Raw genomic sequence first — 14,290 nt, forward strand, 5'->3', positions numbered from 1 at the left:
GTTCTAGCTTGTGATATACAAAAGATAGAAAGTTCGAGTCTTCGGCAAAGTTGTTCAGGGAATCAAGGACGTCCGTAAAGCTAATAATTTAGTTCGAGATTTTTCCGCTAGGTGGCGCTAGTGAGCATGTAAAATTGAGCATTTTAAACTAGTTCTAGCTTGTGATCCACAAGAGATAGAAAGTTCGAGTCTTGGGCAAAGTTGTTCAGAAGGTCAAGGACATCCAGAAGACAAACAGTTTGATTCGTGATTTTTCCGCTAGGTGGCGCTAGTGAGCATGTAAAATTGAGCATTTCAAACTAGTTCTAGCTTGTGATCCACAAGAGATAGAAAGTTTGAGTCTTCGGCAAAGTTGTTCAGAAGGTCAAGGACATCCAGAAGACAAATAGTTTGGTTCGAGATTTTGCCGCAAGGTGGCGCTAATGAGCATGTGAAATTGAGCATTTCAAACTAGTTCTAGCTTTCGGGTCTTCGGCAAAGTTGTTCAGAAGGTCAAGGACATCCGGAAGACATACAGTTTGGTTCGAGATTTTGTCGCTAGGTGGCGCTAGTGAGCATGTAAAATTGAGCATTTCAAACTAGTTCTAGCTTGTGATCCACAAGAGATAGAAAGTGCGAGTCTTCGGCAAATAGCCATATTCAAGGGTTTTAGATCTTATTTACTTCATACACTGAAGTCAAAGTCAATATTCCGATTAGGCATTATCAGGGACACTAGGGAAATGTTGCATTTAATAAATATGAATTTTGCTCTTCATGTTATCATAATAAATTTCAAATTTTTGACTTCAGCCAATTTAAAGTTTAGTTCAATTTTAATCACGGACCATAATAATATAATACATTAGGTATATTTTAAAATGATAAAAAACATAAAAATCTCAAAATCCTTTTTGGTAGTTATGGCCACCCCTTTATATAGAGCCCGACTATCGCGAAATGGCAATAAATCATCAAAATGAATTGCCTATTGTCGTATTTATATTTCCAAATTTAATTTTGTACGGTATAAAAATGATAAGATTTATCATAAACGGTTAACAAGATCGCACAAAACCAATATTTTTTTAATTATTAATTCAGTGGCTTACTGGGGTATCTTCCCCTGAATAGGGTGCAGAGCTATTTGGGTTCTTCCATGATTCACTTTGATATGGGGGGGGGGGGGGTTATAGGCCGAATTGTTTGAAATTTTGCTTTAAGAAGCACTTCCATATGCCTACTGCCGAAGTGAATCAAAAGTGCCAAGCAGGTGACCACAATTTACAACAGTTCATCGATTCTGCCAGTCAACCAAAACACAAAGCAGCAGCAGCATCAATAGCATCATGTGTTGCGCTGCCAACGGTTCACACATTGCTTGAATATTTTTATCTCTCCTCTATGATCGTTTTCGGGCAGTCATCCCAAGGTGAATGATTGAAAAAAATGTTAAATAATTCAATTGCTAATATTTTGCTTGTAATTTCAATTATTTGAAATCTATTAGTATTAACAGCAAGAGCACAATCATTCTGTTGCGATACATATAAACAAGTTCAATTTTATGCCGCCTTCACCGAGCAAAAAGTCAAAACCCCGAAAACCGGAAAAATCGTTTTACCACTGTGCTCGAGTCTTTTCGCATTCGGGTTTGAATAAACGTTGGGAAGAAAAAGATTACAGTTTTGAAGAGCCGTGACATTTTTTGTTTTGAACTGTCATGGTTTGCTTTGGATTTTGATGGTCGTGTAGAAAGGTGTGAATGTAGAGGCGGTAAATGTTTGCTACAGTACATTTCCCATCCCTGGTACCAAGAATAGGATCCGGCTCCCTACTACTAATTTAAGAGAAAATTAAGCATAAATCAGCACAAAAACGATTTTCAGGATGTGTAATAATAACACACATGGTGTGTTGATCCAGAACAGCCCGGTTTTGTGTAACTTTATTTTAGAAAGAAGACTGATGCCTAAAGGATATAGAATACTTTACTCTAAAATTCCCTTCGTTACTCGAGCAAGAGCGAAATGCTGACAATCAAAACGTGATATTTATTTGATTGACATAAACAGTTAAAGTTCTAAGGATAATATCAAAATTTTATTCCTGGGCTTCCTGAGCCATAGCAAAATTTTACGTTTGCAGATCTTAGGAATGGCTCACCGCTATTGGTTAGATTTTCTACTTCACCTTTCTGGCGTTATGTCCCAACTGGGACAGAGCCTGGTTCTCAACGAGCACTTCGACAATTATTAACTGAGAGCTTTCAAATGGGGTTGTTTAATAAAATCTTTTTTTTATTCAATAACACGAAAGAGCATGTTACTGCAACTACTTTAGCAATTTTTTCCGCTCAAATAACGGCTAATTATATCATATTTCAACCTTAATTTGAAATTTGGGTCCATGAATGAACCTTGACACTATTGATCATGTTTGACGTTCGCTTAGTTGACAAAAACACCACAGGGTTTTTTTAACACTGGGGTTGTTCCTATCTGACATTTCGGAAGAGACACGGAAAACAAAATACACCTAAAATTTGAGTTTAAGCTAAGGGGTGTGACAAAATTTAGAATAAAATCTTTTTTGAACTTAAACAAACGACAAACTTAAAACAAAATGAGTAAACATGTGTTTTGGGCCTAAACTTAAGCATTTGGCACTAAAATTGGAACAGGGCTTTAGGACCCTATTGACCATTTTTGCACGTGTATATCGTGTGGGAGGTACAGTTGTGTTCAGAATAATAGTAGTGAAAGCCGATTTTCATACAAAATGCTCAACTTTGGCATGCTGTAACTTCGTTTCCATATGAACAATCGGCATGAAGTTTTGGCAGTGAACTACAAATATACTCAATTTCATTATCCCAATATTTGGAAATTTTCACACAACCGGCTAAAAAGTTAAGCACCAGGTGAAATCGCTCAAAATAATAGTAGTTTTAATAATTTAAATATCTGCTGTATTTTGAGTTTTTTAATTTTTCTTCAATCATCGCTTCAACCATTTCCACCCAAGCCATAAATGTATAAACAAGCCAATGTTTTATAAAATTGTTGCTGAACAAAAATTTACAAAAGAAAAACTACTATTATTTTGAACGATTTCACCTGGTGCTTAACTTTTTGGCCGGTAGTGTAAAAATTTTCAAATCTTGTGCTAATGAAATTGAGTATATTTGTAGTTCACTGCCAAAATTTCATGCAGATTGCTCATATGGAAACGAAGTTACAGCATGCCAAAGTTGAGCATTTTGTATGAAAATCGGCTTTCACTACTATTATTCTGAACACAACTGTACGAAGATACTCTTTGCCCTGGAAAGTCGAGACAGTTCCTCGATTCGAACCCACAACCCTCAGCTTGGTTTTGAGCGATTACCGTTACGGCTATCTGGGTCCCAAGATCTTACAAAATCAAAAGATGATATGTTCATGGTAGGGACGTTCCGATACTTCCGATGTATCAGAATATCGATATTTTGCTTTCGATATTCGATATTTTGGTATCGATATTTTCTATTCGATATATCGGTAATATCGATATTTCCTTCCGATATATCGTACATTAATATAGTCAGTGACAAAAGTTAGTAACTGAAGGCTGTTTTTCCATACAAAATGCCTAAGTTTGTAGATCTGTATCTGTATCTCAGCTTCTGGTAGTCCGAATTGGGTAAAATTTGGATGGCGAACTACAAATAACCTGAAGTTTTGTGTTTATTGATATTATGAAATTTTAGACATTTTCCAGAGTTTCAGAGGGTTGTTCAAAGGAAAAAGTAAGTAACCAAGAGATTTTTTAATTTAGTGGTAAGTTGGTTAGATTGATCGGCAAGGTTGTTCAGTTTCAAAAGTTACATAAACTTACAGAATACCACACCAACCAATTACAACTTACCGCTTTTCGACTAAATCGAAAAATCTCTTGGTTACTTGTATGTTTGAACAACCCTATGAAACTCTTTGGAAATGGTTTGAAATTGAATGATCTCAGTATGTACATAATTTGAGATTATTTGAAGTTCGTCATCCAAGTTTTATCCAATTCGGACTACTAAAAGGTGAGATACAGATCTCCAAACTTGGGCTATGGAAAAATAGTTTTTGATTACTAACTTATGACACTAAGTTTATATGTAAAACAATTGTGGTACAGTTCTAGACGGCTGTATGAGGGTTCCCGCCCGTCACCATAGACTAAGTTTTGGGACAAATCTGCCTTTTAGACGAAATTGACGCATCTTCTGGCAGTCGAGAATTGTCGTGGTCACATCCATGCGAAAGCTAAGGGATAGGAAATGATAATTGACTGAACACTTATTTACACCTACCAACAACTTGCCTGCTTGTTACATCATCTCATAAGTGGAAAACAATTTTAGGGTTTTCTCTATAGGCAGCATTCATGTATTACGTAACTCTAAAATTGGAAATTTTTGACCCCCTCCCCCCTCCGTAACGCGTTTTGTATGAATTTTTTTTAATTTTTGTATGAGCCGTAACGCTTGAGCCTACTACACCCCCCCGTAGAGCGTTACGTAATTTGTGGATGCCGCCATATATTATTATTTGTTTTGTATTTAAAGAAGCATTTTTAGTTCAAATTTTACTAAAATGTATCTTAACAGAAGACATTTATTTTAATGTCGGCCAAAATAGCAATAATCGTTTTAATATATCATATGATATTCCGATATATCGATATTTTGAATCAATATATCGGTGGTATCGATACTTTGATTCGATAATCGTATCAAATCATATATCGATACTTCTCAATATCGGAACGTCCCTAGTTCATGGTATTCCAGGAGTAAATTTTTGGTATCATGTCAGATTTTTTATCTCTTATATCTATCAAGAGATTACTAGTCTTTTCACCTGCTCGGGTAATTCACATATCAAACCAAAAAGAAAATACATTTTTTCTGCAATATGCGCTTCTCTTTCAACACGATTTTTTAAAGCTAGGAACGAAACTGGTGTATGGGGTTGGAACCCACGCCTCTTACGCGAGGCACTGGGAATCGAATCCCATCCCCGAGATATTCACTTGTGACGTTGAAGCAAAATAAATCGGTTAATTCTATATGAACAAACCTTTTTTATTGCAAATATGAATTATAATAAATTATTTTTCCTATAACTCCAATTTACGAACGTTATTTCCTAGCTATTGAATTTTTTGAATAACCTTTAGTAAGTCATAGATCACCGACAACATTCACAAGACTGATATTTATTGACACTGCCGATGCACGTCCCGTATTTGTGCCCATTGCGTTGGCAGTAGAGATAACAATGATCTCTGCCGTGTAGACAGTAGCCCACGATGCTGCAAATATCACGTACCGTTCTCACTTTAGGGGTCGTTTGTACTGCAAAAAAGGACATCTGTTAGAACCTGAAATCCGACGCATCAATAATGCTTACCAATTTCTGCTAAATCATAAAAAGGCGTAGCTTTAAACGGTTGAGCTTGCCCGGATGCCGACACAGCCTCGAAGGTAAGGCAAAGCAATCCGAAACACACAATGGCGATGATCTGCATGATGACTTGGAGCGGTTTGTCACTGAGTACTGGATGATCTTCTCTGGAGAATGTGAACTTTCTTTCTGATATTGCTTGGCAATGGCGTTGCTTTTATATGTATTCACGTAATATCAGTATCAGTAACCTTAGTTGAGTGCGCTCACCTTCATTACTATCAGTTAGATTCTTTCCTGGAATTGTAGTGTAACGCCTTATGTTAGTCTGGTATGGTACATAACTGACTCATAATTATCCACTTACTGATTCCTTTGCATTTTTTACAACGGTCAAAGTTGACCTTTAAGTTTCCGGCCCTTGACAGCATGATTTCAAATCGTTGAGATATCATCATCAATTTTTAGCCGGATCATTTTAACTTCTTTAAGACGAGTTATTGTGCGCGAGCACTATGTCGGTCATGTGGACATTTGGCTTATGGATGCTTGGCATATGGACATTTGGTCGAATAGTTTTTTTTTTTTTTCTTAAGGTGAAGTGGGTCGCCATAGATTGTTTTTTCGTGTAGTTGATTATTGTTGCTAATTAATAGCACGATTACGAATTAATGAACCAATTCACAGATTTTTCTTGCACTGAGCATTAGCATGAGCATTAGGGCTGATCAAAATATAAAAAGTTCGGGAATCCAATCTCTCATATTTTCTATACTAACCTTATCATAAAAAAGTGTATTGTGAAATTTTAAGCTTTCTAGGTGGTGATTTATAGGTGGCTCAAAGTCCATGTATGTTTATATGGAAATTACTTTGAAACCATTTTGAAAAATATCCCAAACGCGTTAATACTGGATAAGTACAAACTTGTCATCCCATAGTGAAAACTCATTCTTCAAACCATAATTGTTCAGAAGAGCAATTCAATCCAACGAATAGGAGAAAAGATATGCATGAGTGTGTGTTATTATCTAGCTTCATATGGGATTATAACTCTGACCACTATCTGGTGATGGTTAAACTGCGCCCAAAACTCTCCGTCGTTAACAACGTACGGTACCGACGGCCGCCCCGGTATGACCTAGAGCGGCTCAAGCAACCGGATGTCGCAGCGGCATACGCGCAGCACCTCGAGGCTGCACTACCCGAAGAGGGTGAGCTGGATGAATCCCCTCTTGAGGACTGCTGCAGAACAGTGAAGGCAGCCATCAACAATGCAGCTGAGAGCAACGTCGGGTACGTGAAACGGAGTCGACGAAACGATTGGTTCGACGAGGAATGTAGGCAGATTCTGGAGGAGAAGAACGCAGCGCGGGCGGTCATGCTGCAACAAGGGACCTGGCAGAACGTGGATCGTTATAGGTGGAACCGGCAGCAGCAGACCCGCCTCTTTCGGGAGAAAAAACGCTGCCTGGGGGAGACGGAGTGCGAGGAGATGGAAAACCTGTGCCGGTCTCAAGAAACACGCAAGTTCTATCAGAAGCTCAACGCATCCCGCAACGGCTTCGTGCCACGAGACGAGATGTGCACGGATAAGGATGGGATCATTTTGACGGACGAGCGTGAGGTGATCGAAAGGTGGAAGCAGCACTTCGACGAGCACCTGAATGGCACTGATAGCACAGGCAATGAAGGATGGGACAACAGAGGAAATGCCTTCGTCTGTACTGCGGAAAATGGAAACCATCCAGCCCCCACATTGAGGGAGGTTAAAGATGCCATTCACCAGCTCAAGAACAATAAAGCTGCTGGTAGGGATGGTATCGGAGCTGAACTCATAAAGATAGGCCCGGGATGTCTGTACCGGATGATAGGCACAATCTGGGAAACAGAACAGCTACCGGAGGAATACAAGAAAGGCGAAAAGTAAGATTGTGAGAACTTTCGAGCGATCACCATTCTAAATGCGGCCTACAAAGTATTATCTCAGATCATCTTCCGTCGTCTGTCACCTGTAGTAAATGAGTTCGTGGGAAGTTATCAAGCCGGCTTCGTTGACGGCCGATCGATAACAGACCACATCTTTACTGTACGGCAAATCCTCCAAAAATGTCGTGAATACCAGGTCCCAACGCATCACCTTTTCATCGATTTCAAGGCAGCATACGATAGTATCGACCGTGTAGAGCTATGGAAAATGAAGCACGAGAACTGCTTTCCCGGGAAGCTCACGAGACTGATACGAGCGACGATAGAGGGTGTGCAAAATTGTGTAAAGGTTTCTGGCGAACATTCCAGTTCGTTTGGATCCCGCTAGGGACTATGACAAGGTGATGGACTTTCGTGCCTGTTGTTCAATATTGCGCTAGAAGATGTTATGCGGAGAGCCAGACTCAACAGCCGGGGTACGATTTTTACGCGATCAATTTGTTTGCTTCGCGGATAATATGAACATTAGGGGCCCAGATAGCCGTAGCGGTAAACGCGCAGCTATTCAGCAAGACCATGCTGAGGGTCGTGGGTTCGAATCCCGCTGATCGAGGGACTTTTCGTAAAGGAAATTTTCTCGATTCCCAGGGCATAGAGTATCTTCGTACCTGCCACACGATATACACATGCAAAAATGGTCAATCGGCAAAGAAAGCTCCCAGTTAATAACTGTGGAAGTGCTCATAAGAACACTAATCTGAGAAGCAGGCCTTGTCTCAGTTGGGACGTAACGCCAGAAAGGAGAAGAAGATGAACATTGTCGGCCGAACATTTGAAAAGGTGGCAGACCTGTACACCCGCCTGAAACGTGAGGCAGCGAAAGTTGGACTGGTGGTGAATGCGTCTAAGACAAAGTTCATGCTAGCTGGTGCGGCCGAGCGCGACAGGGCTCGTCTAGGAAGCAATGTTACGATAGACGGGGATACGTCCGAGGTGGTCGACGAGTTCGTCTACCTTGCATTCTTGCTGACCAGTAGCGTAGCTAATGGGGTGCGGTCCGCTCCCGGCCCCGGGCTTGTCGGTGCCCCGAAATCATGGTTACTATTTCTCATAGCAGTAGAAATTCAGTTTTAAACAAACTAAAATGTATACAGAGAGGGAAAATCAGGTTTGGTGGTGGTTTGGAGTAAAAGAACCCGGTAGCTTCCAGTTATATTGATTAATTTGAACCATATGGAACAGTAATTTTGAACAGAACATCGTATTTTTTTTATACAAATCTACATTATTCTGTGAATTATCAAATATCCGGGGCCCTCTGTAACTGGAGAAGCCAGGAACAGCATTGAAAACATTTCTATTATGAACCATATTCTGAACTAAGCTTCTAAGCCAAGCCAAGACTTTTAAATTGAATGATTGCTCTCAAAATATTACTACGCGGATATTTCATTGATTGACACATTCATCATACAAAAACTTAAGGAATCCTCTTAGTGATTTATCTAGAGCTTTATTCAGGAATGCGTACAAAGACTCCTCCAGAGATCACTCCAGAAACTATAACAAAGACTCCTCTAGCGATTTTCTCAGGAATTCAACTTGAAAATGATTTCTCAAGTCATGCTTAGTGATTGTTTTTCCAAAATTTGCTACAGTAAAACGTTTAATAATTAACGTTTAATGGTAATTAAAAACTACTGCTCATTATTGATCTTTCTGGAGGATAAGTTCTCACAACTATTTACGCCACTTTGTCAGATCACGGCAGTTAAGAAATTACCCCATAGATTAGCACAGGAATTGTTCCATAAATTCTACATAGGATTATTCCAAAATATCTATTAAGAATTTTTCCAGAGATTTTAGAATAGATTCCACTGGTGATTCCTATCTCCATAAATTGTGAGTTCTTTAAAATATTTCTTGGATTATTTTTGAAGTAAATTATTGGATAATTCTTCAATTTAATAGTTTATTTAGGGTTCAATACCACCGAATGCTACAGCAAATATTCATGTAATTTTCCAAAGAGTTCCACTCGAGATTCTCCGGGAATTTCCTCTTTTCGGGATTTTATCCAAGATTTTCTCAAAAGTCTAGAAGAAATCCGGAGGTCTTCTCTTGTGTAGGAATTTATCATTTGTTTTATCAGAGCCAGGGATATCTTTATGATTTTTTTTAGAAATATCCCCAAGATTTTTTTTTTGAATTCCCTTCAACTATTTCTGGAAAAATTCCTTGCAGCTCCTTGGAGACGTTCTTAGAGAAATCCTTAACACTTCAGTCGTCGCGCTGTTGTATTTTGTACAACACTGTTGAAAAAACTCGCTTTTCGTTCGCAATAGCAGCGTGGTGGCTTTGACGGTGGCAAACCACGCGATGACTGGAAGGTTAATGATTTCTTTGCTAACTTTTTTGGAAAAAAAGGAAACACCTATTGAAGAATTCCTAAAGTAAACTTGGAAAAAAATCCCTTAATAATATTTTTAGATAAACGGAAATAAGAGGAAATTCGAAAAAAAAAACATTGCCGAAGGAATCTCTAGAGAATTCTATGGTAAAATTTTCTGATTTCTGACTGTATTTTTGGAAAAATACGTGGACAAATTCTTCAAGGTATCCTGAACGAAAATAAGGGAGGGATTCTTTGTGAGATTTAAAAAGAAATCGCTCAATAAACTCGTGAAGTAATCTGCGAATTATTAACTGAAGCAAACTTTAAGCGATCTTCTAAATTTAATTCTCAGGAAACCATTAAGTACACATGCTAATATGTTGGGTAACGTCACGAGAAATCCCTTAAGAAATTTTTAGAAAGACACTCTGAAAGATGGCTGGTTGGATTCTATGATGAATCCTCATTGAAACGTGATTCCTGATCAAACCCTTTCAATCATGTTTTTCAGGATTTAGGTCTCTAAGTTCTTATATTTAGATACCCAGCCGCTAACCGTCCAGTATACTAGTCACATATCAATTGTATGTTGCCTAGCGGCGCATACTTCAATTTGGACGGGCCTCCGAATTTGACTCCGCACCGGGCCCCGAAAACCATAGCTACGCCATTGTTGCTGACGGCTGACAATAACGTTAGCCGTGAAATACGGAGGCGCATCGTCAGTGGAAGTCGGGCCTACTATGGCCTCCAAAAGAAGCTGCGGTCAAAAAAGATTCACACCCGCACCAAATGTACCATGTACAAAACGCGAATAAGGCCGATAGTCAACTACGGGCATGAAACGTGGACGCTGCTCGAGGAGGACTTGTAAGCACTTGGAGTCTACGAACGTTGGGTGCTTAGGACGTTCTTTGGTGATGTACAGGAAAACGTTATGTGGCGTCGAAGGATGAATCACGAGCTCGCCCAACTCTTCGGCGAATCCAGTATCCAGAAGGTGGCCAAAGCTGGAAGGATACGATGAGCAGGACATGTTGCAAGAATGCCGGATAGCAACCCTGCAAAGATGGTGTTCGCTTCGGATCTGGTTGGTACAAGAAGGCGGGCTAGGCGGGTGGATCAAGTGCGTATCGATTTGGCGAGCGTAGGGCTGAACCGAGGATGGAGAGATGCGGCCACGAACCGAGTTTTGTGGCGTAAAATTGTTGATTCAGTGTTATCTGTTTAGATGTTAACTAAATAAATGAATGAATAAGATTATAACCCGGCAAACGTCTACAAACATCCCAGTCAAAATTAACTTTGAAGGGATTTGTTTCTTTAGTAACATCCTTTATTAAGGTTTGAAGAATGAGTTTTCAATTTTGGATGATAAGTTTGTATTTACAATACAGTACTAACATGTTTGTAACATTTTTAAAAATTTCTCTATAGTAATTTCCGTATAAATCTACATTGGCCCCATCGAAAAAGCTGAAAATTTTACAGAACACTATTTTTATGGTAAAGTTGGATAGGAAGATATGGGAGCTTAGATATTCAAACATTTTTAAACTTTGAAGATCAAAAGCTTGTTCATATGACAAAGTTTTGATTTTCTGTTAAAAAGTGAAGACATTTTATATAGTTATTTGTTACATTTGGCTTGAATGCTCTCAATGTGATTTTTGAAAGTTAAATTTCTATTTAGCATGAGCCCTAGATACTTAACTTCTGACCAATTTATACTAATTTATACCAATACTATACAACATGTATACTTCAAGGTTTCAGATAAAGAACTTTTGGTTTATGTGGGAATACAATAAGTGGATTTTTGGTAGTATTAGAAGAAATCTTCCATTTTTGCATGTATGAAAAGAATATCCAAACTTTTGTGCAATCTACGTCCTTTGGCGGAGAGGCCTGTGTCATCCGCAAACGAAGGTTTTTGCCATCCCTGAGGCAACTCAGGTATGTTAAATGTCAGGTCCCAAAAAGCTACTTTGACGAACACTAGCTCTTATAGAATATCTTACAGACTTGGAGTTCTGATAATTAATCTGAAGTGTACGATTTGACAGATAACTTTGGATTATTCTAATAATGTATGTTGGGAAAATTTAAGTTTTTTTTTTAATTTTACAATCAAACTTTCATGCTAAACGCTGTCGAATGGTTTTTATATATCTTAAAAAGCATGACCAGTTAAGCAGCCCCCATATTTTTTGAAACGAATCAAATTTGTTATACGTAAACGTTGATGAGTGGTCGAATGTCCATGGCGGAATCCGAACTGTTCATTGACCAAAATTGTATTTTCGTCATTCTGTTCAAAATGCCTTCCCAAAAAGTTTAATGACTGAGGCATACTTTCCTTATTGTACGATAACTAGAAAAATCTACTGTAATTTTGTCCGGTTCTAAAATTGGTACAACCTTGGCATTTTTCCATTTATTAGGAAAATATGCCAACATGGATATGAGGGTGTTCAGGCGGCGAAGACGTGCGCGAAAGCGGTTCCTCTTTTAAATGCATTGTTCTCGATAATATGGAAGAAATTTCTAAAAAAAGTAGCGAATAGTGCGTGTCGGTGGATATAGGAATGAATTTTCATAGTGTATAGTGAAAAATTGTGAAACTATGGTATTTTCGAGGTGTTTAATCAATTTTGTAATGGCTTGGCCGATGTGAAGTGAAAAAAAATCTGGCATAGTCAATGTATTGGTGTTGTCGTGTGGGTGGAGTGAAGTGAGGGGTTTCTTTATTTGAAGCTTGAATGATGTTGTTGTAATGGGGTTCAATGGTGTTGAATGAATTGCTGTCAGTTGTCATTTACAGCATTTCATAAATATTTCGTAATATGGTCGTTTTATTCAAGAATTTATGTAAAATCATGTGGTTGAAGTGAGCATCGAATTTTCTGGAAGCAATGGGTACTTCGGATCAGTAAGTGTGTGTGCGTGAAACTTAGCGCATCAAGCATTATGTTGTCATGACAACGAAGAAATGTGGTATTAGAAGTGGAGCAACCTAAAGCTGTAGGCCGACGACATAGTAACGCGGCGCGTCAAGTGGGGCGTGAGGCGTTCATTGTGCGATTTGCATATAAGCATATATGTGACATTGTGACGCCTTGTTGAATCGCGTGGGTCGTAACTACATTACAGGATATCCGGAAGAAAATAAATGCAAAATTAATATTTTGCAGTTTTAGATCTACATTTCCTACCATTAATGGACTGTCCATTATTTACGTAACACATTTTTGTGACCATTTTCTGTATGAAAATAAAAAAAAAATATTGTATGGCGCGTAAGAAATCTCAATCTTATTAAATTTTGCGTGAAGTAAACACAATCATTAATGAAATTTTTCGCGAGTGCAGTATAGCATATAGTGCAAATTGGAAGCCTTAAGAAAAATCAAACCATCATTGATCATCGGAGAGTTCATCCAGTTCATCAAGTGTTACAAATCTGCATGGGGTTCCAACTAACTTGGTGAGATTGTTCTAATTTATATTGTATTTATTTATCTTTTTATATCATATATAACTGGGTTGGGAGGGACCACCAGGGCACCCGAATGAAGCGACTTGGACAGGGAGCTTGGGACTGTCTCCTCCCTGTTGTTAACATATCGTGGATTGAGGGCGGGCTCTTCGACCCCATCTATTGGGAGTATTCTGTCAATCGAGGGCTTGATTGTACAATTGTTCGTGAAAACTTTCTTCTGGAAGGAGATTCTTTTCCCCTGCCGCGGGTTTCGTGCAAGTGTCTCTGCTTGCGGGTCCGCACATCCGTTTTTGGCCCTTCATACAGGAGACTGACTGCTTACGAACAACAGCACAATCTTGATCAAATCGCTTTTCAGATTATTCCAGTGCTATAGGCAGATGCCTTGCTACAATAGATGGTAGAACCAAATCATCATCATCATCATCATTATTAGGAAAATATGCCAACATTTATTAAATATATCAACCAAGAAGAATAAGCTACTTTCTAGAAGTTTCTTGATAAGGATGTATAAAACTCCATCATCGCTCCATCAAAATATTATTGAATTTTATAATAATAGTTCTCACTTTTTCCAAATCAGTCCTCCATGAATTTTCGAAAACCTGAGTATCTTGATTTTCATTTGAAGTAGTGACCCCCAATTTAAGTATTTTGAGCTTTGGTTAGTGACACTTTGTTTTACTTTTTTTTTAGTTTAAGGTCATCGTATATAATCACGGATTTGAATTTCACTCAACATTTAGGTATTGCAAAGCCTCTCGCTTCAACAATGGAATTTGTCAATGTTTCGAGAGTATTGTCAATATCAAGTATTGTTTGCAAAGAAATGTTAATATCAAGATTACTATCGATATATGTTTCATATATATTCCAGTCGGCTCGAAAATAATTGAAAGTAGAGCTGATAGGATTGAGCATCGCTTCATGGAGTATTTAAAATGTAACAGAGACATGATCAGAATCAAAAACAGCGTGAGTAACCAGTTGGCTACGAAAGTGACTAGAGTCGGTTAGACCAAACCAATCTTAGAGTCAATT

General features: G+C 38.5%; 1 protein-coding gene and 1 long non-coding RNA gene across 4 annotated transcripts in view; one reads left to right on the top strand and one right to left on the bottom strand.

Annotated features, from left to right (window-relative positions):
• LOC5579101 overlaps positions 1-14,290 on the top strand; it is a 127,917-nt gene that overhangs the window by 31,194 nt on the left and 82,433 nt on the right. The gene's annotated exons all lie outside the window — the stretch shown is intronic.
• Positions 5,052-5,628, bottom strand: LOC110679069. The gene is made up of 2 exons (XR_002502186.1): positions 5,424-5,628; positions 5,052-5,368 (listed from the first exon to the last, which is right to left on the bottom strand). It is a non-coding gene; the product is annotated as an uncharacterized LOC110679069 (long non-coding RNA).

This window comes from Aedes aegypti, chromosome 3, assembly GCF_002204515.2.
Source record: "Aedes aegypti strain LVP_AGWG chromosome 3, AaegL5.0 Primary Assembly, whole genome shotgun sequence".
NCBI classification, from domain to species: Eukaryota; Metazoa; Arthropoda; class Insecta; order Diptera; family Culicidae; genus Aedes; species Aedes aegypti.